The 27,500-nt window shown below is 43.6% G+C and overlaps 1 protein-coding gene across 1 annotated transcript in view; it reads left to right on the top strand.

Moving 5' to 3' along the window:
- The window catches only part of LOC127919985 (semaphorin-3aa-like), an 80,579-nt gene that overhangs the window by 1,290 nt on the left and 51,789 nt on the right, over positions 1-27,500 (top strand).

Raw genomic sequence — 27,500 nt, 5'->3', positions numbered from 1 at the left:
ACACACACACACACACACACACACACACACACACACACACACACACACACACACACACACACACACACACACACACACACACACACACACACACACACACACACACACACACACACACACACACACACACACACACACACACAATGTACGCATAGACACGAACGGACATGCAAATTCTGAACACACACACTTTACGGGGTTAATCCGGTCTCCCTAGTTCTCATTAACCCCAAAATCGATTTACCAGCTATTCTCCAAAGTCAACAAGTACTTCTGCTTCTGCTTAGGAGAAGGTCTGCATGCACACACACACATCGTACTGTTTTACCAGATATACTGCATATGGAAAAGATATGCCCTGGATTCAGAGGGTTGTTCAGGGCACAGCGCTACAGAATATTCATGACCGACATGATGTCTCTATGATATAGAATAAGGTCCGCTATGGACTCCACCCAGGTGAGTGTATCACTCATCAGTCACACATCTGGCTGGGCTCCTGTGAGTCAACATGTTATTCTGCCTTCCCTCTGTGTTATTTTGAGGTAGAAGACTGTGGAGAGACCTCAGAGCCGGCTCTCTCCTTTCTCTCTCACACCCTAGACTAAATCAAGCTCTTTGTAATGGCAGACCTTTCATCTCGGGACTAAAATAAACCACAGACATTTTTGGCATATTTTGGGACGTTTCGTTTAATGTCGGTCGTCTGAGAGGCGAGCTGTTGCGGTTCCTTGTCCAAAACATGACCAAAAGTACATGGCTAGAGAGCTGTGTGGTATCTCCGTTTTCTCTCCCTCTCCTTTTCTCTCTCTCTCACCGCCCTCTCTCTCTCTCTCTTCGTCTCCTTTAAAAAAATATACATTCCTAAAATTGACAAATATGGGCAATTTGTCCTTTTTCAGGCTGGGAATAAGGTTAGGTTGTTGAGGAAAAGAGTGCTTCTGGTTTAGAGGGGTGTTACTGCTTTGAAATGAGTGTCACATTAATTTTATTCCAATGAGAGACGTTTAGATGTAACTTGTGCACAGCAAGGCCTGTATGAACTTGACATAACGTTCTTTTTAATCAGAGAATAAATCACATTTATCAGCAGTTTTCTTAAAACAAAGTATACATTTAGCAGACGCTCTTATACAAAGCGACATACCGGCACACTTAGGGTTAAGTGCCTTGCACAAGGGCACATCAATAGATGTGTAATGTAATTCACTTAGTTGGCTCTGGGATTCAAACCAGTGACTTTTCAGTTACTGGCCCAACACTCAACCACTGGGCTACCGTTATATGGCTCTACAGGATGTATACATGCTCTTATTAGTGGAGTGTCCTGTAACACCCTGCTCTGTCTCTAGGGGGCACTATGTTGAAGATGTTTCTCTGTGCAGTCAAGTCAAGTAGTGTGCTGTAAAAACCGCCGTAAAACTCAGATCCACCTGCACCGCCACCGCGTCACATCTTTCCGAGGTAATAATCTACACCAGGAATAGCCCAGAGGCATCATGGGAAAATGTGTTTCGCTTCATTGAAACGGTTCCCAAGATTGAGCCATCTGTCAGTTGACTAGAACAGCAATACTGGTCTTCTCTGATCTCCCTCACTTGTTTTTCTGACAGGACGCCATGTTGCTGTCTGACAAGGGAGGAAAGATGTGTCATTGATGAAAGGTGTCATTAGGTGATACGAAGCTGAACTGCATTGTATACAGTGGGTGATTGAAATGTGTAGTCAGACCAACCAAAGCACATCAAAGCTGTCGCTCTGTCTGTCTTTAACGTTCTTGCTGCAGCTTGGTGTGTGTGACGACTCAACACCATCTCTCCAGTGATTTCCTCTTCAGACTGAAAGTGGCATGTGTGTATTCAGCCGGGGTGGGATGTGTCAGATCTGACACAGACACAGATAATTAGACACCTGGCTGAATGTGATGACGAGTGTGTGTGCGTGTCTGTGTGTGTGCGTGAGTGTGTTTCTGCGCAGTGTGTTTGTGAGCAGTGTGTGTGTGTGCTCTTGTGTATGCTCATACTCATGAGTGTGTGTGTGTGTGTACATGTGTTTGTCTCAGAGGTAGAGGGGTCCACAGGTGTTGGATGGCTCTCTTGATGCCTGTCGACTGAAACCTTTCTGTTCACACCCACACGTTGGCTAATGGAGAGAGGGAGAGAGGGAAGAGGGAGAGAGGGAAGAGGGAGAGAGGGAGAGAGGGAAGATGGGGAGAGGGAAAAGGGAGAGAGGGAAGAGGGAGAGAGGGAGAGAGGGAAGATGGGGAGAGGGAAGAGGGAGAGAGGTCCTTCTGGGCTCAGTTGGTAGAGGGCGCTTGTAACGCCAGGGTAGTGGGTTCGAGGGAACCCATACGTAGGGAGAGAGGGTCGCTTTGGAAAATGGGAGATTAGGGAGAGAGGGAAGAGGGGAGAGGGAGGGGGGGAGAGGGAGAGGGGGAAGAGGGAGTGAGGGAAGAGGGGAAGGAGGAGATGAGAGAGGGAGGGAAGCGTTGCTTTAATGAAGGGTGCTGGCAGACTTACAGTAGACTAGGCGGGAGAGAGACTGGTTGTTAAGTGTTGTACCATTCATTCTCTCTCCCTCTGTGAATCTGGCATAGCAATTAAGTCAAATAAACGACGAGGAGGAATTCTCCAGTGAAGGACAGTCAAACGAGCACAGAGTAAACATTTTCCCAGGAGAAGGATCATCCAGCGAGAGGAGAGCTCTTTCCCCAAGGAGGGACATTCAGACAAGTGCAGGACAGCAGTTTGTGTCCCCAGGAAGGACAGTCAAACAAATGCAGAATGAGCAGTTTGTGCCCCAGGAGGAAAAAATAATGAAGTTTGTGCAGAAAATAAGAACTAAAAACTAAAGCACATTGAGTGACCTTTCTCCTGGGAAGGCTGGCGAAGCGAGTCCAGAGTGAATGATTTCCCTGTGGGGTCAGTCAGGGAGACATTCCCAGTGAAGGATCTGTCCTCAGAAGACCAGAGTAATGATCCGAGTTAATTATTTTTTTCTCTCCCGCAAGTAACTGAAGTTAAGTCTAAGTTAAGGTAATCGTTTATAGTTGATTAAATAACGTCGCTTAGATTGTCGATAGACCGCAACTAGTCCCAAGCATTGAATGGATCATGAGACAAAGCAAGTCAAAGTTAGCCAAATATGAATTCTAATGCTCAATGTCATTGAATTGATTATGCTCTAACGCAGATCAAGGTATAGGTTATTACAGCATTGTCTTTCACACAGCAGTGCAACCTGGACATACTGTACTGTATTACGGTCATCCCAGTAGTATTCAACCTGGGAAACACTGACCCCTGCAGGTTACAACAAGCACACACATTCAAGTTTCATGTTTTATTAGTCATAGACTACATTACCAAAAGTAAGTGGACATGCTCGTCAAACATCTCATTCCAAAATCATGGGCATTAATATGGAATTGGTCCTCTCCCCTCCACTCTCCTGGGAAGGCTTTCTACTAGATGTTGGAACATTGCTGTGGGGACGATTTGTCCTTGCTCGCAGTTTGCTTTCCAATTCATCCCAAAGTTGTTTGATGGGGTTGAGGTCAGGGCTCTGAGCAGGCCAGTCAAGTTCTTTCACACCGATCTCACAAACCATTTCTGTATGGACCTTGTGCACAGGGGCATTGCAATGTTGAAACCGGAAAGGGCCTTCTCCAAACTGCCACAAAGTCGGAAGCACATAATTGTCTAGAATGTCATTGCATGCTGTAGGGTTAAGATTTCCCTTCACTCGAAGTAAGGGGCCTAGCCCAAACCATGAAAAATAGCCCCAGACCGTAATATTCCTCCTGGTATTGCACATTTTAGGCTTGTGCGCGGCTGCTCAGCCATGGAAACCCATTTCATGAAGCTCCCGACAAACAGTTATTGTGCTGGCGTTGCTTCTAGAGGCAGTTTGGAACTCAGTACTGATTGTTGCAACCTAGGACAGGCAATTTTTACGTGCTTCAGCACTCGGCGGTCCCGTTCTGTGAGCTTATGTGGCCTACCACTTCGCGGCTGAGCCGTTGTTGCTCCTAGGTGTTTCCACTTCACAATAACAGCACTAACAGTTGACTGTGGCAGCTCGAACAGGGCAGAAATTTGACGAACTGACTTGTTGCAAAGGTGGCATCCTATAACAATGCCACGTTGAAAGTCACTGAGCTCTTGAATAAGGCCATTCTACTGCCAATGTTTGTCTATGGAGAGTGCATGGCTGTGTGCTCAATTTTATACACCTGTCAGCAACCAGGTGTGGATGAAATAGCCGGATTCAGCAATTTTAAGGTTTAAGAGAATGAGAGAGAGAGAGAGAGAGAGAGAGAGAAGAGAGAGAGAGAGAGAGAGAGAGAGAGAGAGAGAGAGAGAGAGAGAGAGAGAGAGAGAGAGAGAGAGAGAGAGAGAGAGAGAGAGAGAGAGAGAGAGAGAGAGAGAGAGAGAGAGAGAGAGAGAGAGAGAGAGAGAGAAATAGAGAGAGAAAAAGAGAGAAATAGAGAGAGAGAGAGAGAGAGAGAGAGAGAGAGAGAGAGAGAGAGAGAGAGAGAGAGAGAATGCAAGACAGACCAAGACAGTGAACGTGAGATGAACCATTGCAACATGAGAGATGGGACTCATAAAACTATTGTGATTGTAAAAAGACACACATCTCTCGCGGAGCTTGGGGGAATATTAAAAGGCTTGTTAAACAACCTGATAGTTACTCTCCTCTGGGGTAATTACTGGGCCCTTTAACCTCTTAACGAAGACCCCGGTCGTCCCGCAGTGACCTGTTTCGGATGGGTGGAACTGTAATAGAGGGAAGAGACTAGCCCGCCATCGGAATTCACTCGAACCATTCAAAATAGACACTCTCTCTCGGCATGGAACCGCACTCCAACTCAACGCAGTCTGGAGTAGAGCTAACCCATAATAACCCCGTCGAGTTCCACAGAGACCTCTCTCTTGCTCTCCCTCTCTCTCTGGTGGATCTGTCCATTCTGTGGGCCTCCTCTGACGGAGCGGATGTGGATAATTATAAGGTGTGCTCCCAACGCGCCGACCGACCCCTGAGACGTCTGCCTTCTCCTCCGTCTCTCCTTCCTCTCCTCCTCCCTCAGTTCAGTCGCTCTCAGGCAGCTCACGATACCACAGCCCCTAAGTACAGTTTTCAGTCAGGCTCCTCCAGTTGACTTTCTCTCCCAGTCTGCCTAGTTAGCAGGAAAGGGCAGCATGCAAACCCCCCATCCCAAACCATTCCATCCCAGGCAGAATAATGTCAGTACTCTGAGCAGACCACAACACTGGGCAACTCCCATTACTGTGGGCCAGTTTGTATACTGCAGAATGAGTCAGCTTGTGTATAACACACAGGGTTGCACAATGACATGATGGCTTTGGAGAACAAACAGTCATTAATCAAAGCATTTAACGATCTGTGTAATACCCGAGCTTGTTTTATAGTGTTGCTTGAACATTTGTGACGGGGCTACAGATGTTGTATCTTAATCCTGCAGCAACAGGAAATGTGTAGATTATAATTAATGGACATTTTTGTAGGGGGTTGATTAGAAGTCTTTTTAAACCTTGAATACTCTACAGATGCTACAGACCATTTTGTGAGAAGACGGATTTTCGGGATGTATCATGGTCTGACAAACACTGCTCTAGCTGTGTCACCTTTCACTGCAGATGTGGAAGTGTATCTCTAGCTTAAAGTGACGGATGTTACGGGTATTTGTCCACGGGGTGTCCGTGGCGGCGCGGACATCAACGTTAGGATTAAAGCAAGTGGGGAAAACTGACTGGGAGAGATTGAATATGTCCATAAACCCTCCAGCCTGCTGGTCTGCACACGTCTGTGCCGGTAGCCTTGCAAGGGTTAACATGCTTGTATGTCACAGACACAATGTGTGGCTTGTGTTTTAGGCACTTTTCCACTTCAGTTCTGTTCCTTATTTGGAATGGAACGTTTTCATATTTGTGTTGAGAAATGTGTGCTCTTTAGAGTTACGTTGACATTCACAAGCTGTGGTTTGGTGTTGATGAGTTTTGGTCAAGTTTAGTGCATCTCCCAATATGTTTATTTAGCCGAGGCAGAGCATGCAATCCCCAAAGCAGATTCCATGTACAACTTTCATTGTCAACTACACAGAAGATGACTGAGTTTGGAGCGTTTTTATGGCGTCTTTCTTTTTACAGGAAGTCAATGCTGAGACCAAGGTCTCTTCTGATGACGTACCGGTCTAGCACAACAAATCACATCCAAATACAATATACACATTAAAATACACATTATTATACACAACAAATCACATCAAAATACAATATACACATTAAAATACACATTATTATACACAACAAATCACATCAAAATACAATATACACATTAAAATACACATTATTATGCACAACCATACACATCAGAATACAATATACACATTAAAATACACATTATTATACACAACAAATCAAATCAAAATACAATATAAACATCAAAATACAATATACACATTAAAATACACATTATTATACACAGCAATACACATCAGAATACAATATACACATTAAAATACACATTATTATACACAACAAATCACATCAAAATACAATATACACATTAAAATACACATTATTATACACAACAAATCACATTAAAATACAATATACACATTAAAATACACATTATTATACACAACAAATCACATCAAAATACAATATACACATTAAAATACACATTATTATACACAACAAATCAAATCAAAATACAATATAAACATTAAAATACACATTATTATACGCAACAAATCACATCAAAATACAATATACACATTAAAATACACATTATTATACACAACAAATCACATCAAAATACAATATACACATTAAAATACACATTATTATACACAACAAATCAAATCAAAATACAATATAAACATTAAAATACACATTATTATACGCAACAAATCACATCAAAATACAATATACACATTAAAATACACATTATTATACACATCAATAGACATCAGAATACAATATACACATTAAAATACACATTATTATACACAACAAATCACATTAAAATACAATATACACATTAAAATACACATTATTATACACAATAAATCACATCAAAATACAATATACACATTAAAATACACATTATTATACACAACAAATCACATCAAAATACAATATACACATTAAAATACACATTATTATGCACAACCATACACATCAGAATACAATATACACATTAAAATAAACATTATTATACACAACCATACACATCAGAATACAATATACACATTAAAATACACATTATTATACACAGCAATACACATCAAAATAATTTTTTAAAATTAAAATACTCATTATCTTACACAACAATACATGAAAAGCAAAACACAATCATAAAAGACACATTCTTCAGTAAAATCCCATTAACTGCCATCTGAAATGTCCAATAAAACAGAAAATACCTATTATCCAATATGAAATGCATTGGAGATCATTCCACACGTAAAATACAGATATACCCAACTCAGTGGAGATCGAAGGAGTTAAAATCCCTGAGACCGGGTAATCTCATAGGTATATAAGTTAACAGTTAAGTATGGTACACAAAGTTCATCCTTATAGAATGGATGTATACTTGTCATTTTGACTATGGTTACAGTGAGGACATTGGGTCCAGTGTGTGACAGGGATGACTCCTGTGTTTTATGTATAGAGGGTTTGGTTACTGAGTAGACATTGCATTGCAGCAGTGTGTGTGGATCAGACCCAGCTGCTAAGGCTCGTCAGTCAGCCACAAGGAGCGCCACTCCAGGGTCATGTTTCACCCAGGCTAACGTCTCTATGGTGTGCATGTGTGGTGCATGTGTAAAAGTCTCTGTTTGTCTGTCTGTGTGTGTGCATGGATGTGTGTGTGACTGGATGTGCTGACTCTCTGTCAGTCTGTCAGTCTGTCTCTTGTCAGTCCGTCTCTCTGTCAGGCTGTCTCATCTAAAATCAGTCTGTCAGTTTGTACACTCTCACATCAAAATCTATCAGTTGTCTCACATTTATTATGCACAACAAATTGTCAGTCTGTCTCTGTCACTGTCAGTCTGTCAGTCTGTCTCTCTAAAATAAACAGTCTTATACACTGTCATCACATCAGTCAGTCTGTCTACTCTGTCAGTCTGTCTCACAACCATCTGTCAGTCTGTCTCTCTGTCAGTCTGTCAGTCTGTCACATCTCTCTATCCCTCTGTCAGTATGTCAGTCTATCTATCTGTCAGTCTGTCAATCTGTCAGTCTGTTTTAAAATTAAAATCTCATCTCTCTGTCAACTCTGAAACTCTGTCAGTCTGTCTGTCTCTCTGTCAGTCTGTCAGTCTGTCAGTCTGTCTCTCTGTTCCTCTGAACAGTAGTCAGTCTGTCCTCTGTCAATCTGAAAGTCTATCTGTCAGTCTGTCTCTCTGTCAGTCTGTCCCTCTGTCTCAGTCAGTTCATCTATGTGTTTGTGTCAGCCTTTTGTGTATATGTTCATTGTTGGAGCGTGAGACTCTTGGTCTAATGGATCTAACTCTTTGGTAAGCCTATAGTAATGTTGAACATTATGCTTGACTAAAGACATACCATACTAACAGTGGAGGGCAACAGACACGACCTCACCAACCACCGCTGTCTTTCAAAATCCAATCCATCAGTGGGTCTAATGATCCACCAATCTTTCCCCAGCAAAGCTTAGTGGCTGTGTTTGTGTGTGGTTTTGCAACTTCCTGCCTGTGTGTGTGTGTGTGTGTGTGTGTGTGTGCGTGTGTGTGTGTGTGTGTGTGTGTGTGTGTGTGTGTGTGTGTGTGTGTGTGTGTGTGTGTGTGTGTGTGTGTGTGTGTGTGTCTCTGTGTGTGTGTCTGTGTGTCAGTGGTGTCAGTTGTCTCATCAGTCTGTCAGTCTGGACAACAATGACTGTCTCTCTGGTAGTCTGTCTCTTGTCAGTCTGCAGTCTGGGCATTCTGCAGTCACGGGGATTTGGGGTCTGTTTCTGCAGTCTGGGGATTTGTCTCTTGAACCGTTTCTCAGTCAGGGGTCTTTGGGGTTGAGTCTGTCTGTTTCTGTCCCTCTGTCAGTCATTTAAGGGTTGAACCGTTTCTGCAGTCAAGGGGGTTTAAGGGTTGAACAGTTCTCTGCAGTCACGGGGGATTTGGGTTGAACTGTTTCTGCAGTCACGGGGTTTAAGGGTTGAACCGTTTCTGCAGTCACAGGGGATTTGGGGTTGAACTCTTTCTGCAGTCACGGGGTTTCACTGGGTTGAACTGTTTCTGCAGTCAAGGGGTTTAAGGGTTGAACCCTCTTTCTGCAGTCAAGGGGGTTTAAGGGTTGAACCGCTTCTGCAGTCACGGGGGTTTAAGGGTTGAACCGTTTCTGCAGTCACGGGGTTTAAGGGTTGAACTCTTCTGTTGTCATGGGCTGGTTAAATGTTGAACATTATGCTTGGTCCATACTCCCAGTGGAGGGCAGGAGACAGAACCCAACTAAGTAAATGGTTTTCAAAATCCAATCCATCAGTGGGTTTAAGGATCCACCAATCTTTCCCTTTCTCAGTCAAAGCTTAGTGGCTGTGTTTGTGTGTGGTTTTGCAGTTTCCTGCCTGTCTCAGTTTGTCTGTTTCTGTTTCTGTGTTGTGGTGTGTGTGTGTGTGTGTGTGTGTGTGTGTGTGTGTGTGTGTGTGTGTGTGTGTGTGTGTGTGTGTGTGTGTGTGTGTGTGTGTGTGCATGCTTGCAGTTTTGACCCCCTGGGGTAACTTTAGTCTTGCAGTTTCTGCAGTCACGGGGATTTAAGGGTTGAACCGTTTCTGCAGTCACAGGGGTTTGGGGTTGAACCGTTTCTGCAGTCACGGGGGTTTTGGGGTTGAACCGTTTCTGCAGTCAAGGGGGTTTAAGGGTTGAACCGTTTCTGCAGTCACGGGGATTTGGGGTCCCCGTTTCTGTTTCAAGGGGTCTTAAGTTTCTTTCTGTTTCTCTCAGTTTCTTCTCAGTCAAATGGGGATTCCCCATAGATTCTCCCCCTTCAGATTCTCTCCCTCTCAGTTTCTCCCCTCAGTCACTCTCAGTTTGGGTTTCTCTCAGTTTCTCCCCCTCAGTTTCTCTCACTTTCTCCCTCTCAGTTTCTCAGTCCCTCTCAGTTTCTTTCAGTTTCTCCCCCTCTCAGTTTCTTTCAGTCAGTTTCTCCCCTCTCAGTTTCTTTGAGTTTCTCTCAGTTTCTCCCCTCTCAGTTTAAGTTTCTTTTCTCCAGTTTCTCTTCTCAGTTTCTCCCCTCAGTTTCTCTCAGTTTCTCCCCTCTCAGTTTCTTTCAGTTTCTCTCAGTTTCTCCCCTCTCAGTTTCTCCCCTCTCAGTTTCTTTCAGTTTCTTCCCCCTCTCAGTTTCTCTCCCTCTCAGTTTCTCTCAGTTTCTCTCAGTTTCTCTCCCTCTCAGTTTCTTTCAGTTTCTCTCAGTTTCTCCCCCTCTCAGTTTCTCTCAGTTTCTCCCCCTCTGTTTCTCTCACTTTCTCTCACTTTCTCTCAGTTTCTCTCCTCTCTTTCTCTCTCTTTCTCTCTCACTTTCTCTCTCTCACTTTCTCTCTCTCACTTTCTCTCTCTCTCTCTCTCTCAGTTTCTCTCTCTCTCACTCTCTCTCTCTCTCTCTCTCTCTCTCTCTCTCTCTCTCTCTCTCTCTCTCTCTCTCTCTCTCTCTCTCTCTCTCTCGTTCCCTCTTTCTCTCCCACTGCAGCTCAAAGAAAAACAGAAATGTCATGCGGTTACTCAGAAATATGTTATTTCGCCCAAGAAAGATGAGTATCACTGTAAGCTGAAATTCTATCCATTCTTAGCCCACTCATATAAAGAGTTTGTGGTTGGGGATGTCTTGTTAGGTGGCTGATTCATATCCTATAGTGGGTTGAGTTGACCTACGCACATCGTGTTAGAAAGTAAAGCATGAGTTGTAGATACAGATGAAGTCGGAAGTTTACATACACCTTTGCCAAAAACATTTAAACTCAGTTTTTCACAATTCCTGTCTTAGTTCAGTTGGGATCACCACTTTATTGTAAGAATGTGAAATGTCAGAATAATATCAGAGAGAATGATTTATTTCAGCTTTTATTTCTTTCATCACATTCCCAGTGGGTCAGAAGTTTACATACACTCAATTAGTATTTGGTAGCATTGCCTTTAAATTGTTTAACTTGGGTCAAACTTTTCAGGTAGCCTTCCACAAGCTTCCCACAATAAGTTTGGTTATTTTTGGCCCATTCCTCCTGACAGAGCTGGTGTAACTGAGTCAGGTTTGTAGACCTTCTTGCTTGCACACACTTTTTCAGTTCTGCCCAGATTTTCTATAGGATGAGGTCAGGGCTTTGTCAGGGCCACTCCAATACCCCACCTTTGTTGTCCATTTTACCACAACTTTGGAAGTATGCTTGGGGTTATTGTCCATTTGGAAGACCCATTTGTGACCAAGCTTTAACTTCCTGACTGGTGTCTTGAGATGTTGCTTCAATATATCCACATAATTTTACCTCTTCATGACGCCATCTATTTTGTGAAGTGCACCAGTCCTCCTGCAGCAAAGCACCTTCACAACATGATGCTGCCACCCCCGTGCTTCACGGTTGGGATGGTGTTCAAGCCTCCCCTTTTCCTCCAAAGATAACAATGGTCATTATGGCCAAACAGTTCTATTTTTGTTTCATCAGACCAGAGGACATTGTTCCCATGTGTAGTTGCATATGGATATAGATACTTGTGTACCTGTTTCCTCCAGCATCTTCACAAGGTCCTTTGCTGCTGTTCTGGGATTGATTTGCACTTTTCGCACCAAAGTACATTCATCCCTAGGAGACAGAACGCGTCTCCTTCCTGAGTGGTATGATGGCTGTGTGGTCCCATGGTGTTTATACTTGCGTACTATTGTTTATACAGATGAACGTGATACCTTCAGGCATTTGGAAATTGCACCCAAGGATGAACCAGACTTGTGGAGGTCTACATTTTTTTCTGAGGTCTTGACTGAATTCTTTTGATTTTCCCATGATGTCAAGCAAAGAGACACTGAGTTTGAAGATAGGCCTTGAAATACATCCGCAGGTAAACCTCCAATTGACTCAAATTATGTCAATTAGCCTATCAGAAGCTTCGAAAGCCATGACATAATTTACATACACAACTTAGTGTATGTAAACGTCTAACCCACTAGAATTGTGATACAGTGAGTTATAAGTGAAATAATCTGTCTGTAAACAATTTTTGGAAAAATGACTTGTGTCATGCACAAAGTAGATGTCCTAACCAACTTGCCAAAACTATAGTTTGTTAACAAGAAATTTGTGGAGCAGTTGAAAACCAAGTTTTAATGACTCCAACCTAAGTGTATGTAAACTTCAGACTTCAACTGCAGATACCGATGAACTTACTGTTTGTAACTACTGTAGGAGAGGGGCAACAAACATGGAGTGAACATTCACTTTATGTGCATCACAAAGGATGGTTACTCTCTAAGGAATAGCTACCACTATGGAGAAATCACAAAGGGTTATGTTTAGCTACCACTATGGAGAAATCATCTAAGGAATAGCTACCACTATGGAGAAATCATAAAGGATGGTTACTCTCTAAGGAATAGTTACCACTATGGAGAAATCATAAAGGATGGTTACTCTCTAAGGAATAGCTACCACTATGGAGAAATCATAAAGGATGGTTACTCTCTAAGGAATAGTTACCACTATGGAGAAATCATAAAGGATGGTTACTCTCTAAGGAATAGTTACCACTATGGATAAATCATAAAGGATGGTTACTCTCTAAGGAATAGCTACCACTATGGAGAAATCATAAAGGATGGTTACTCTCTAAGGAATAGCTACCACTATGGATAAATCATAAAGGATGGTTACTCTCTAAGAAATAGCTACCACTATGGAGAAATCATAAGGATGGTTACTCTCTAAGGAATAGCTACCACTATGGAGAAATCATAAAGGATGGTTACTCTCTAAGGAATAGCTACCACTATGGAGAAATCATAAAGGATGGTTACTCTCTAAGGAATAGTTACCACTATGGATAAATCATAAAGGATGGTTACTCTCTAAGGAATAGCTACCACTATGGAGAAATCATAAAGGATGGTTACTCTCTAAGGAATAGCTACCACTATGGAGAAATCATAAAGGATGGTTACTCTCTAAGGAATAGCTACACTATGGAGAAATCATAAAGGATGGTTACTAGGAATAGCTACCACTATGGAGAAATCATAAAGGATGGTTACTCTCTAAGGAATAGTTACCACTATGGAGAAATCATAAAGGATGGTTACTCTCTAAGGAATAGTTACCACTATGGAGAAATCATAAAGGATGGTTACTCTCTAAGGAATAGTTACCACTATGGAGAAATCATAAAGGATGGTTACTCTCTAAGGAATAGTTACCACTATGGAGAAATCATAAAGGATGGTTACTCTCTAAGGAATAGTTACCACTATGGAGAAATCATAAAGGATGGTTACTCTCTAAGGAATAGCTACCACTATGGAGAAATCATAAAGGATGGTTACTCTCTAAGGAATAGCTACCACTATGGAGAAATCATAAAGGATGGTTACTCTCTAAGGAATAGCTACCACTATGGAGAAATCATAAAGGATGGTTACTCTCTAAGGAATAGCTACCACTATGGAGAAATCATAAAGGATGGTTACTCTCTAAGGAATAGCTACCACTATGGAGAAATCATAAAGGATGGTTACTCTCTAAGGAATAGCTACCACTATGGAGAAATCATAAAGGATTGTTACTCTCTAAGGAATAGCTACCACTATGGAGAAATCATAAAGGATGGTTACTCTCTAAGGAATAGCTACCACTATGGAGAAATCATAAAGGATGGTTACTCTCTAAGGAATAGTTACCACTATGGAGAAATCATAAAGGATGGTTACTCTCTAAGGAATAGTTACCACTATGGAGAAATCATAAAGGATGGTTACTCTCTAAGGAATAGCTACCACTATGGAGAAATCATAAAGGATGGTTACTCTCTAAGGAATAGCTACCACTATGGAGAAATCATAAAGGATGGTTACTCTCTAAGGAATAGTTACCACTATGGAGAAATCATAAAGGATGGTTACTCTCTAAGGAATAGCTACCACTATGGAGAAATCATAAAGGATGGTTACTCTCTAAGGAATAGCTACCACTATGGAGAAATCATAAAGGATGGTTACTCTCTAAGGAATAGCTACCACTATGGAGAAATCATAAAGGATGGTTACTCTCTAAGGAATAGCTACCACTATGGAGAAATCATAAAGGATGGTTACTCTCTAAGGAATAGTTACCACTATGGAGAAATCATAAAGGATGGTTACTCTCTAAGGAATAGCTAACACTATGGATAAATCATAAAGGATGGTTACTCTCTAAGGAATAGCTACCACTATGGAGAAATCATAAAGGATGGTTACTCTCTAAGGAATAGCTACCACTATGGAGAAATCATAAAGGATGGTTACTACCACTACCACTATGGAGAAATCATAAAGGATGGTTACTCTCTAAGGAATAGCTACCACTAAGGAGAAATCATAAAGGATGGTTACTCTCTAAGGAATAGCTACCACTATGGAGAAATCATAAAGGATGGTTACTCTCTAAGGAATAGCTACCACTATGGAGAAATCATAAAGGATGGTTACTCTCTAAGGAATAGCTACCACTATGGAGAAATCATAAAGGATGGTTACTCTCTAAGGAATAGCTACCACTATGGAGAAATCATAAAGGATGGTTACTCTCTAAGGAATAGCTACCACTATGGAGAAATCATAAAGGATGGTTACTCTCTAAGGAATAGCTACCACTACGGAGAAATCATAAAGGATGGTTACTCTCTAAGGAATAGTTACCACTATGGAGAAATCATAAAGGATGGTTACTCTCTAAGGAATAGCTACCACTATGGAGAAATCATAAAGGATGGTTACTCTCTAAGGAATAGTTACCACTATGGAGAAATCATAAAGGATGGTTACTCTCTAAGGAATAGTTACCACTATGGAGAAATCATAAAGGATGGTTACTCTCTAAGGAATAGTTACCACTATGGAGAAATCATAAAGGATGGTTACTCTCTAAGGAATAGTTACCACTATGGAGAAATCATAAAGGATGGTTACTCTCTAAGGAATAGCTACCACTATGGAGAAATCATAAAGGATGGTTACTCTCTAAGGAATAGCTACCACTATGGAGAAATCAAGGCTATAATGATTGGTTCAGTTTTAAAGAAAAAGTGTGTCACAACAGGCATAAGTACAATAGAGTGACCTCAGAATCCAACCAGGTCCATGAAATGGAGAACCAACTGAATGTGCATGAAACATTCATCCACATGTTCTGTTCAATGGAACACTTTGAAGTGTCTAAACCGTAGTCCTTGGGTTTAGACATGAATAGTTCCTGTGTTTAAATGGTGTGTCAGTGTCACTATGGGCGAGACACCTGTATTTCAAGTTCCTGTTTACACTCGCAGCCGTTTTCAATGCCTGTCAATCGTCGTTGGATTAATCCATCGGTTTTGGACGTTTCTGTTATAGTAACCGTTACTGTGGCAACCTGCCACACACACCAGCAGCTGCGAAAGAGGGAGAAGAAGTGCAGAAAAAGGAGGAAGGAGAGGAGAAGCCAAGCATCAAGGCTTGTGGCGATCCCAGGGCTTAATTAAGATAACATTAAAAAAATGTGTTGCTCAAAGCCTCCCCCACCTTTCCATCGAAATACGTCCACCACCTGTGCTTGCTCTGCAGCGGAGGTTGCCGTGAGAGCGCCGAAAAAAACGCGCCACACACCGAGAATGGAGTGAGAGAGAGACAGAGAGATGGATGCCAAACCAGACTGTTGGTGTTGGGTGGGAGAAGGGTGTTTTTCTTTTCCAAAGTCTGCTATTGTTCTTTGAAAGATAAACAGGTAGCTCCCAAATCATCTGCAAGATCTGTTCAGATTTATCTTCAATCTCTTCCTCTCTCTCCACACACTCTCCGCACGCAACACACACAGACATGCACACACACATGTTCACACTCCAACCTCTCACACACACACACACACACACTAGTTTTTCTATCCTCGCGGGGACCAAAAATTGATGCACATTCAAAATCCTATTTTCCCTAACCCCTAACTTTAAACTTAACCAGAACTTTAACCCCTAAACCTAACCCTAACGCTTAAGTCTAACCCCTAACCCTAATTGTAACCCAAACCCTAATTGTAACCTTAAACCTGACCCCTAAGCTTAAAATAGCCATTTTCCTCATGGGGAAAATGGTTCTCCACAAGGGAAGCTTTTCCTTGTTTTACCAGCCTTGTGGGGAATTCTGGGGATTTCAGGTCCCCACGAGGATAGAAGAACAAGACCACACACACACATCGACATACACACCTCCCGTCAACCCCATCCAGGAAACAGCCCACTTACTCAACTAATCAGAAGAGGGAGTGTGATGACATTAATGCCGTCTCTAAAGGCCCGCCTACCTGACTAATCAGAAGAGGGAGTGTGATGACATTAATGCCGTCTCTAAAGGCCCGCCTACCTGACTAATCAGAAGAGGGAGTGTGATGACATTAATGCCGTCTCTAAAGGCCCGCCTACCTGACTAATCAGAAGAGGGAGTGTGATGACATTAATGCCGTCTCTAAAGGCCCACCTACCTGACTAATCAGAAGAGGGAGTGTGATGACATTAATGCTGTCTCTAAAGGCCCACCTACCTGACTAATCAGAAGAGGGAGTGTGATGACATTAATGCTGTCTCTAAAGGCCCGCCTACCTGACTAATCAGAAGAGGGAGTGTGATGACATTAATGCTGTCTCTAAAGGCCCGCCTACCTGACTAATCAGAAGAGGGAGTGTGATGACATTAATGCCGTCTCTAAAGGCCCACCTACCTGACTAATCAGAAGAGGGAGTGTGATGACATTAATGCTGTCTCTAAAGGCCCGCCTACCTGACTAATCAGAAGAGGGAGTGTGATGACATTAATGCCGTCTCTAAAGGCCCACCTACCTGACTAATCAGAAGAGGGAGTGTGATGACATTAATGCTGTCTCTAAAGGCCCGCCTACCTGACTAATCAGAAGAGGGAGTGTGATGACATTAATGCCGTCTCTAAAGGCCCACCTACCTGACTAATCAGAAGAGGGAGTGTGATGACATGTATGCCGTCTCTAAAGGCCCGCCTACCTGACTAATCAGAAGAGGGAGTGTGATGACATGTATGCCGTCTCTAAAGGCCCACCTACCTGACTAATCAGAAGAGGGAGTGTGATGACATTAATGCCGTCTCTAAAGGCCCACCTACCTGACTAATCAGAAGAGGGAGTGTGATGACATGTATGCTGTCTCTAAAGGCCCGCCTACCTGACTAATCAGAAGAGGGAGTGTGATGACATTAATGCCGTCTCTAAAGGCCCACCTACCTGACTAATCAGAAGAGGGAGTGTGATGACATTAATGCCGTCTCTAAAGGCCCGCCTACCTGACTAATCAGAAGAGGGAGTGTGATGACATTAATGCCGTCTCTAAAGGCCCACCTACCTGACTAATCAGAAGAGGGAGTGTGATGACATGTATGCCGTCTCTAAAGGCCCACCTACCTGACTAATCAGAAGAGGGAGTGTGATGACATGTATGCCGTCTCTAAAGGCCCGCCTACCTGACTAATCAGAAGAGGGAGTGTGATGACATGTATGCCGTCTCTAAAGGCCCACCTACCTGACTAATCAGAAGAGGGAGTGTGATGACATTAATGCCGTCTCTAAAGGCCCACCTACCTGACTAATCAGAAGAGGGAGTGTGATGACATTAATGCCGTCTCTAAAGGCCCACCTACCTGACTAATCAGAAGAGGGAGTGTGATGACATGTATGCCGTCTCTAAAGGCCCACCTACCTGACTAATCAGAAGAGGGAGTGTGATGACATGTATGCCGTCTCTAAAGGCCCGCCTACCTGACTAATCAGAAGAGGGAGTGTGATGACATGTATGCCGTCTCTAAAGGCCCACCTACCTGACTAATCAGAAGAGGGAGTGTGATGACATGTATGCTGTCTCTAAAGGCCCACCTACCTGACTAATCAGAAGAGGGAGTGTGATGACATTAATGCCGTCTCTAAAGGCCCACCTACCTGACTAATCAGAAGAGGGAGTGTGATGACATTAATGCCGTCTCTAAAGGCCCACCTACCTGACTAATCAGAAGAGGGAGTGTGATGACATTAATGCTGTCTCTAAAGGCCCACCTACCTGACTAATCAGAAGAGGGAGTGTGATGACATTAATGCTGTCTCTAAAGGCCCACCTACCTGACTAATCAGAAGAGGGAGTGTGATGACATTAATGCTGTCTCTAAAGGCCCGCCTACCTGACTAATCAGAAGAGGGAGTGTGATGACATTAATGCCGTCTCTAAAGGCCCGCCTACCTGACTAATCAGAAGAGGGAGTGTGATGACATTAATGCCGTCTCTAAAGGCCCACCTACCTGACTAATCAGAAGAGGGAGTGTGATGACATGTATGCCGTCTCTAAAGGCCCGCCTACCTGACTAATCAGAAGAGGGAGTGTGATGACATGTATGCTGTCTCTAAAGGCCCGCCTACCTGACTAATCAGAAGAGGGAGTGTGATGACATTAATGCTGTCTCTAAAGGCCCACCTACCTGACTAATCAGAAGAGGGAGTGTAATGACATGTATGCCGTCTCTAAAGGCCCGCCTACCTGACTAATCAGAAGAGGGAGTGTGATGACATTAATGCTGTCTCTAAAGGCCCACCTACCTGACTAATCAGAAGAGGGAGTGTAATGACATTAATGCCGTCTCTAAAGGCCCACCTACCTGACTAATCAGAAGAGGGAGTGTGATGACATTAATGCCGTCTCTAAAGGCCCACCTACCTGACTAATCAGAAGAGGGAGTGTAATGATATGTATGCTGTCTCTAAAGGCCCACCTACCTGACTAATCAGAAGAGGGAGTGTGATGAGATGTATGCCGTCTCTAAAGGCCCGCCTACCTGACTAATCAGAAGAGGGAGTGTGATGACATTAATGCCGTCTCTAAAGGCCCACCTACCTGACTAATCAGAAGAGGGAGTGTGATGACATTAATGCCGTCTCTAAAGGCCCACCTACCTGACTAATCAGAAGAGGGAGTGTGATGACATTAATGCCGTCTCTAAAGGCCCGCCTACCTGACTAATCAGAAGAGGGAGTGTGATGACATTAATGCCGTCTCTAAAGGCCCGCCTACCTGACTAATCAGAAGAGGGAGTGTGATGACATGTATGCCGTCTCTAAAGGCCCACCTACCTGACTAATCAGAAGAGGGAGTGTGATGATATGTATGCCGTCTCTAAAGGCCCACCTACCTGACTAATCAGAAGAGGGAGTGTGATGATATGTATGCCGTCTCTAAAGGCCCGCCTACCTGACTAATCAGAAGAGGGAGTGTGATGACATTAATGCCGTCTCTAAAGGCCCGCCTACCTGACTAATCAGAAGAGGGAGTGTGATGACATGTATGCCGTCTCTAAAGGCCCACCTACCTGACTAATCAGAAGAGGGAGTGTGATGACATGTATGCCGTCTCTAAAGGCCCGCCTACCTGACTAATCAGAAGAGGGAGTGTGATGACATTAATGCCGTCTCTAAAGGCCCGCCTACCTGACTAATCAGAAGAGGGAGTGTAATGACATGTATGCCGTCTCTAAAGGCCCACCTACCTGACTAATCAGAAGAGGGAGTGTGATGACATTAATGCTGTCTCTAAAGGCCCACCTACCTGACTAATCAGAAGAGGGAGTGTGATGACATTAATGCCGTCTCTAAAGGCCCACCTACCTGACTAATCAGAAGAGGGAGTGTAATGATATTAATGCCGTCTCTAAAGGCCCACCTACCTGACTAATCAGAAGAGGGAGTGTAATGATATGTATGCCGTCTCTAAAGGCCCACCTACCTGACTAATCAGAAGAGGGAGTGTGATGACATTAATGCCGTCTCTAAAGGCCCACCTACCTGACTAATCAGAAGAGGGAGTGTGATGACATTAATGCCGTCTCTAAAGGCCCACCTACCTGACTAATCAGAAGAGGGAGTGTGATGACATTAATGCCGTCTCGAAAGGCCCGCCTACCTGACTAATCAAGAGAGGGAGTGTGATGACATTAATGCCGTCTCTAAAGGCCCGCCTACCTGACTAATCAGAAGAGGGAGTGTGATGACATTAATGCCGTCTCTAAAGGCCCACCTACCTGACTAATCAAGAGGGAGTGTGATGACATTAATGCTGTCTCTAAAGGCCCACCTACCTGACTAATCAGAAGAGGGAGTGTGATGACATTAATGCCGTCTCTAAAGGCCCACCTACCTGACTAATCAGAAGAGGGAGTGTGATGACATGTATGCTGTCTCTAAAAGTTCCATTTGCACCTACCTGACTAATCAGAAGAGGGAGTGTGATGACATTAATGCCGTCTCTAAAGGCCCGCCTACCTGACTAATCAGAAGAGGGAGTGTGATGACATGTATGCAAAAGTCTCTAAAGGCCCACCTACCTGACTAATCAGAAAGGGAGTGTGATGACATTAATGCCGTCTCTAAAGGCCCGCCTACCTGACTAATCAGAAGAGGGAGTGTGATGACATTAATGCCGTCTCTAAAGGCCCACCTACCTGACTAATCAGAAGAGGGAGTGTGATGACATCTAATGCCGTCTCTAAAGGCCCGCCTACCTGACTAATCAGAAGAGGGAGTGTGATGACATGTAATGCTGTCTCTAAAGGCCCACCTACCTGACTAATCAGAAGAGGGAGTGTGATGACATGTAAATGCCTGTCTCTAAAGGCCCGCCTACCTGACTAATCAGAAGAGGGAGTGTGATGACATTAATGCTTTCTCTAAAGGCCCACCTACCTGACTAATCAGAAGAGGGAGTGTGATGACATTAATGCCATCTCTAAAGGCCCACCTACCTGACTAATCAGAAGAGGGAGTGTGATGAAGGATTAATGCCGTCTCTAAAAGGCCCGCCTACCTGACTAATCAGAAGAGGGAGTGTGATGACATTAAGCCGGTCTCTAAAGGCCCACCTACCTGACTAATCAGAAGAGGGAGTGTGATGACATTAATGCCGTCTCTAAAGGCCCGCCTACCTGACTAATCAGAAGAGGGAGTGTGATGACATTAATGCCGTCTCTAAAGGCCCACCTACCTGACTAATCAGAAGAGGGAGTGTGATGACATTAATGCCGTCTCGAAAGGCCCGCCTACCTGACTAATCAAGAGAGGGAGTGTGATGACATTAATGCCGTCTCTAAAGGCCCACCTACCTGACTAATCAGAAGAGGGAGTGTGATGACATTAATGCCGTCTCTAAAGGCCCACCTACCTGACTAATCAGAAGAGGGAGTGTGATGACATGTATGCCGTCTCTAAAGGCCCACCTACCTGACTAATCAGAAGAGGGAGTGTGATGACATGTATGCCGTCTCTAAAGGCTCACCTACCTGACTAATCAGAAGAGGGAGTGTGATGACATTAATGCCGTCTCTAAAGGCCCGCCTACCTGACTAATCAGAAGAGGGAGTGTGATGACATTAATGCCGTCTCTAAAGTCCCGCCTACCTGACTAATCAGAAGAGGGAGTGTGATGACATTAATGCCGTCTCTAAAGGCCCGCCTACCTGACTAATCAGAAGAGGGAGTGTGATGACATTAATGCCGTCTCTAAAGGGCCGCCTACCTGACTAATCAGAAGAGGGTGTGTGATGACGCGCATTAAGTTTCGTGGGAAACACCTCATTTTCAAAATGGCGTATCGAATTCAAGTTTGAGGATCAAATAACTAAATACATTCGGGAACAGGAATTGGCAACGTCACTAAAATCACTAACGTCACTAAATCTGTTGCTACTCATCTAAAATGAGCTAGCTAGCTTACATAAGTGATTCCATTCCAAGCACAGAGTTATTGTGATTGATAGTGCTGCCTTTCATTCTAGTAGTAATACATCATGTTCTTGACCTTCAACAGATGCTCAGCCTTTGGCAGGAAAAAAATACCAACTCATTTGGGAGAGTAAAAGTCTCCCATTCAATGGTTTTCCATTTCAGGTTGTGGGCACAAAGACGTATGGATGCCACCAGCGGAAAGACAGACAAACAAAAGCCCAGGAGAAATATGCTTCTGAAATGAACAAGAAGTCCACAGATCACTGTCATTTACTCGATACATTTTTACAACATTCATTTCATTTGAATCATTTTGAAGTACTAACTAACAATGTAATGTTCCTCAATAAAATGGAGGAAGAGGGGACTTGAAACGGGTGTCCTGACTCTGTGGTCGCTAAAGATCCCATGGTACTCATTACAAGAGTCTGTCATACCATTTGACGTGTAATGTGTATGTCAAACTGTATTGCTATCATTTAATACTGTCTATAAAAGCTCCATGTATGTAAATTGTATGAATAATGTGCAATATATGTCACAACATATCTGATAAAAAACTAAAATGTAAAACAAAGTTACTTTGTCTTTTGAAGAGAGGAGTGGATGGGCCAACAAAATAAATACAAATACACTATGTAAGTGGGGTGAGGGGGGAGAGTTTCCCCCTATATTATAAAGAGCTTTGGGTGTCTAGAAAAGTGCCATGTGCTGTAAGTCCAATCAATTCTTATTATGACCTGTTTTGCTGTCTTCCACAGCCTGAAGCCCATGTCTTTGTACAGAGACGGAAACTGGTAGGAAATGGTGAAATGGTGGACTGCAAGGCTATGTTAAGTTAAAGTTGCAGTATGTAAGTTTTTGGGCATCCTGTCCAAATTCACATAGAAATGTGAGTTATAGAACTGCCATTCTCTTGAAAGCAAGTCCCTATTTCTATGCTTCCCGTTCTTAAGTTTCATTTCTGCATCTTATACTTTTGGTTTTGTACACCAGCTTCAAACACCGGAAAATACACATTGTTTGGTTATTGAAAATATATTCCACAGCGGTTTAGATGGTAAAATGATTCTCTACACTATACTTGCTTGTTTAGTCACAAACTGAAATTAGGCAAACTATTAGACATTTTGCAACAAGGAAATGGAGTGATTTCAGCATATTGCAACATTGAATTAATAAATGTAACAGGGCTGAAGTTTTCCAGCTTAAATCATGTGTGTGTGTGTGTGTGTGTGTGTGTGTGTGTGTGTGTGTGTGTGTGTGTGTGTGTGTGTGTGTGTGTGTGTGTGTGTGTGTGTGTGTGTGTGTGTGAACCTTTCTGTGAAACTGCACTGCGGATGCAAGATGTGTCAATGTGCGTGCGTGCCTATTTTGGGGTGACAAGTAACTGTGAGTAAGTGCAAACATAAGTAAGCCTGCAAGCTGAGTTTAAATAGGACATCTGTTTCCACTTTGCGTGCGTGCGTGATTACTTCTTGAAGAAAAATAGAAAGTGATGTGTCAATGTGTTTGTCTACAAGCAAGTGATTTCCACTTTGCATTTAGAACGGGTGGTTTTATTATTGTAGCTTAAAAACCAAATCATTGATGGATCACAAGATAAAAGCATGTATCTTGACTTTGTGGCTGTGGTAACTAGATGCCGACAGATCTGGCAGAGAGACGCGAAATGAAATGTTGAAAGAGGAAATGAGTCGATTTCAAACACAGGTAGTCTCTACTTCTGTTCCCCAGAATAACTCTCTCCCACAACCAACACTCCCAATAAACGCTGCTATTATTCCTATAACCTAGTGTTGCATAAGTTTTTTGTGAAGTGCTTTTTTCCTGTTGGGCCTTACTTTTATGCTCGAGTCATTCAGATAAACATATATAAACATAATTTAATGTCTCGCCGCTTTTCATGTTTCGTTATTCTGCCATTGTGCTGAGTGTAGAGGGTGTAGGCGGCTGAAAGGCCTCTCTGTTTAGAGAATGGAAAGATGAAGTGCACTCCTGATAATCACACTTGTGAATTCAATTTGGCTAGTTTTTTTCCCCCAAAGGCTTTTAAAATAAAACAAGAGCCTGGTTATTTTCCATAATGACGTACGATAGGGAGCGAATAATTTATTTGAATGAATCAGGAGTGTTTATCGGTTTCGAGGACGTACTTAATGCGAATGCGTAGAAAGAGTGCTTGAACACATGGAGAGATGTGTGCCTGAGCAGGCACAGGTATATACACACACACACACACACACACACACACACACACACACACACACACACACACACACACACACACACACACACACACACACACACACACACACACACACACACACACACACACACACACACACACACACAGGCAGACAGACAGGTCTGTGGTCCAGATTCAGCCACACCTACCTGTCTTCTGTGTGGGAGGGAGAGCAGGGGAACAAAGGATGTGTATGAAGAGAAGGAGGTTTGTATAAGTGAGTGTGTGAGATGGGCAGCAGAGAAAGGATATGCTTACGCACGTGTCTGAGTGAAAGACGTTATAAGGAGTGTGTGTGTGTGTGTGGTGTGCGGCGTGTGTGTGTTTATTCAAATGAGAGTGTGGTGGTGCAGACGCAGAGTGTATGTGTGTTTGAGAGATGTGGGAGTGTGGTGGTGTGGGGCAGAGTGTGTGTGTGTGTGTGTGTGTGTGTGTGTGTGTGTGTGTGTGTGTGTGTGTGTGTGTGTGTGTGTGTGTGTGTGTGTGTGTGTGTGTGTGTGTGTGTGTGTGTGTGTGTGTGTGTGTTTGAGCGGAGTGTGGCGGTGTTGGGCAGAGTGTGTGTGCGGTAGAAACTGCTGAGTGGGCTCGGTGTTCTACTGGTTAATGCTGCCATTGCAGAAACACTGATTGGATTACAACTTAGTCTGGGAAGAGGAGTGTGTGTGTGTGTGCGTGTGTGTATATATATCTGTGTGTATGTGATAGGTACATCTGCTCACTTGCATTTGCTTGAGAGAAAGGCCGTTGTGCTCTGTGTGTGCTGTGTGTGAACACGTCCCCAAACGAGCGTGTCCGTCTTTACCTGGGTTCTTAGGTGTCTCGCCCCAGTCACATCGGCCTCGCAGCCTTGGCGATCCTCAGCTACGATAAAGCCTTGCTCAGCCTACCATCCCAACCTGTCTTACTCTGAGAACACGACGTGTTGAAATATGTGGCATGTGTTTAATCTCCGGCCCATCTGGGGGAAACCTTTCTCGATGGATCTCCACGGCTGCCATTATGGAGAGAGCGTGCAAATTCCTGGCTCCAGAGATCAACAGTCGCTCACTTTTAGAGGGCTTTTAAAGGGGCGGGAAGTGTCAGATCCAGGGCCAAAATGGCAGAGAACATAGCTGCATACCTTTCTGTTCTGTTTTGAGATGAGCAGATCTCGTCTGCTCTTCCTATTTTTGTCTCTGTCCATTGTCTTGGTACATCCGTCTCGCTCTCTTTATCTGTTCTCTGTCTTTCACAGTGGAGGCTGTTGAGGGGAGAAAGGCTCATAATAATAACCGGAACGGAACAGATGGAATGGCATCAAACACCTGGGAACTGTGTGTTTGATGTATTTGATAATTCCACTAATTCCGCTCCAGTCATTACCACAAGCCTGTCCTCCCCAATTAAGGTGCCATCAACCTCCTGTGGTCTCTTATAAGTCTCCCTCTTCCATTCTCCTCTTTAACCCTCTCTTCCTCTCTTCCTCTCTTCCTCACCTTTTGTTTTTGTAGCAGAAGTTGTATTCAGGTTATCAGTGACAAACCATCCCCCTTTAAAAACCATCACAGTTCAATATGTGACTTAATTTCTTCCATCTCTTCCCTTCCTCTCTGACCAAACTCTCTCCATTTCCCCTTTACTTACTGTAGGTAATAGAAGTCCACATCTTCAAGCATTACCTTCACTGTAAAGCACTTTTCCTTGTGCTCACTATAACTTGTTTCCTGTCCCGGGGCTGTCATAGCTGATTGGTTGATTAGGAGTAAAGGGTTATCTGATAGGCTGTTGGCCCCGTGATGAAATGGGCCAGCCACTGACGATGCCTCCAGACTCTGGATCAGTCAGCCAGTCTCTGTTTGTCTACTTAACATTTCTTCTCTGGTTACATCTGCTCTAACTGTTGGAGAAGCTGTTAGAGGACTGATGGACATGCATACATAGGCAGCAGCGTGCACACAGAATTACACACTGTATAGTGACGTAACTATGAACAACACACACACACATAGACAGACAGGTTGCCATAAAGGCCATACAGGCAGCACAATATCAGTACTGTAACACCAACCACTACACACACCTTGAAAAGCCTCACATTCAGCCTTGAAGCAGCCCTAGTCGACCTAGATGAGCTGTGAGCTGCTTTATTGGGTGATCCACAGTCCCCCCTCATCCCGCTCTCTTCCCCTCCTCATCCCATTGGGAATACCATTGAACACTTGATACAGAGAGATGTTGACACAGACGAGAGGATCACTGACACCCCCCACCCCCTCTCTTCTTCCTCTTCTCTCTATACACACAGATGTCCACGATCTTACCCACAATACCCCGGGAGAGTGGGCGCAGATGGCTTCTCTGGGGTTAAGGTTCCAAGTGGCATCCTATTCCCGACATAGTACACTACTGATGACTAGGACCCATAGAGCCCTTGTCAACAGTAGTGCGCTATGTAGGGTTAATAGTGTGCGATTTAGGGCGATATTCTAGCTGCCCGTCAATCAGGGCTCAGAGGAGATCACAGTCCAGACTGCCGGTGGGGACGGTGATGGAAGAGCTAGCGTGATTGAGACATGGGTTTTTAATGTACCTGTAATTTCTGTACGTATGTCTACAGTATGTCCAGGTGTGTCTGGTACAAGGAGTGGAGTCTAAATGGAAGCAGATATGTTGAAGGGCAGAATCCGACCCACGAAAAACTGTTAGAGACGCATCAATTATTTTATTATCATGCTCACTTATCTTAATCATTCTTTTAGATTTTCGAGGAATGTTTTTCGACCAGGTTGTTTGGTTGAGTAGCAATTCTGATTTGTATTGAGGAACCAGAGGCAAAAACATAGCAACACTGTTGTCTTCTGAGTTGGTTATTTTTGTTGGTGTAATGAAGGCTGCCTTGGCTTTATCTCAGCAGTCTCAACATGCTGTTACTGCTGCATGTGTCATCAAAAGTTGCCTGTGGTGATAAACGTTTCTGAGGTTTTGTCTCAGGTTGGGGGATGTTTAGTTGACCTGACAGGTTTATAGGAACTTACTCTCCTGCCTCCACCTGCTATTTATCGCCATGCCTCTGCACACACTGTACTACACATCTTAACTGACCACACACAGCCCTGTCCCGAATGCCTATAAAAGATTCAGCCAATCACATGCTTGGGCAGCTTTTGCGCCATGCTGAGACTGGGTCACGCAGTGTCCACCTTAGAGGCCTTACGTCATGCCTGACCAGATCTGTGTGACATCCCAAAGGGCAGTT

Source organism: Oncorhynchus keta, unplaced genomic scaffold (assembly GCF_023373465.1).
Source record: "Oncorhynchus keta strain PuntledgeMale-10-30-2019 unplaced genomic scaffold, Oket_V2 Un_contig_18020_pilon_pilon, whole genome shotgun sequence".
In the NCBI taxonomy this organism is placed as follows: Eukaryota; Metazoa; Chordata; class Actinopteri; order Salmoniformes; family Salmonidae; genus Oncorhynchus; species Oncorhynchus keta.
Note: the sequence above shows the minus strand (reverse complement) of the source record. Positions and strands in the feature narration are given on the sequence as shown.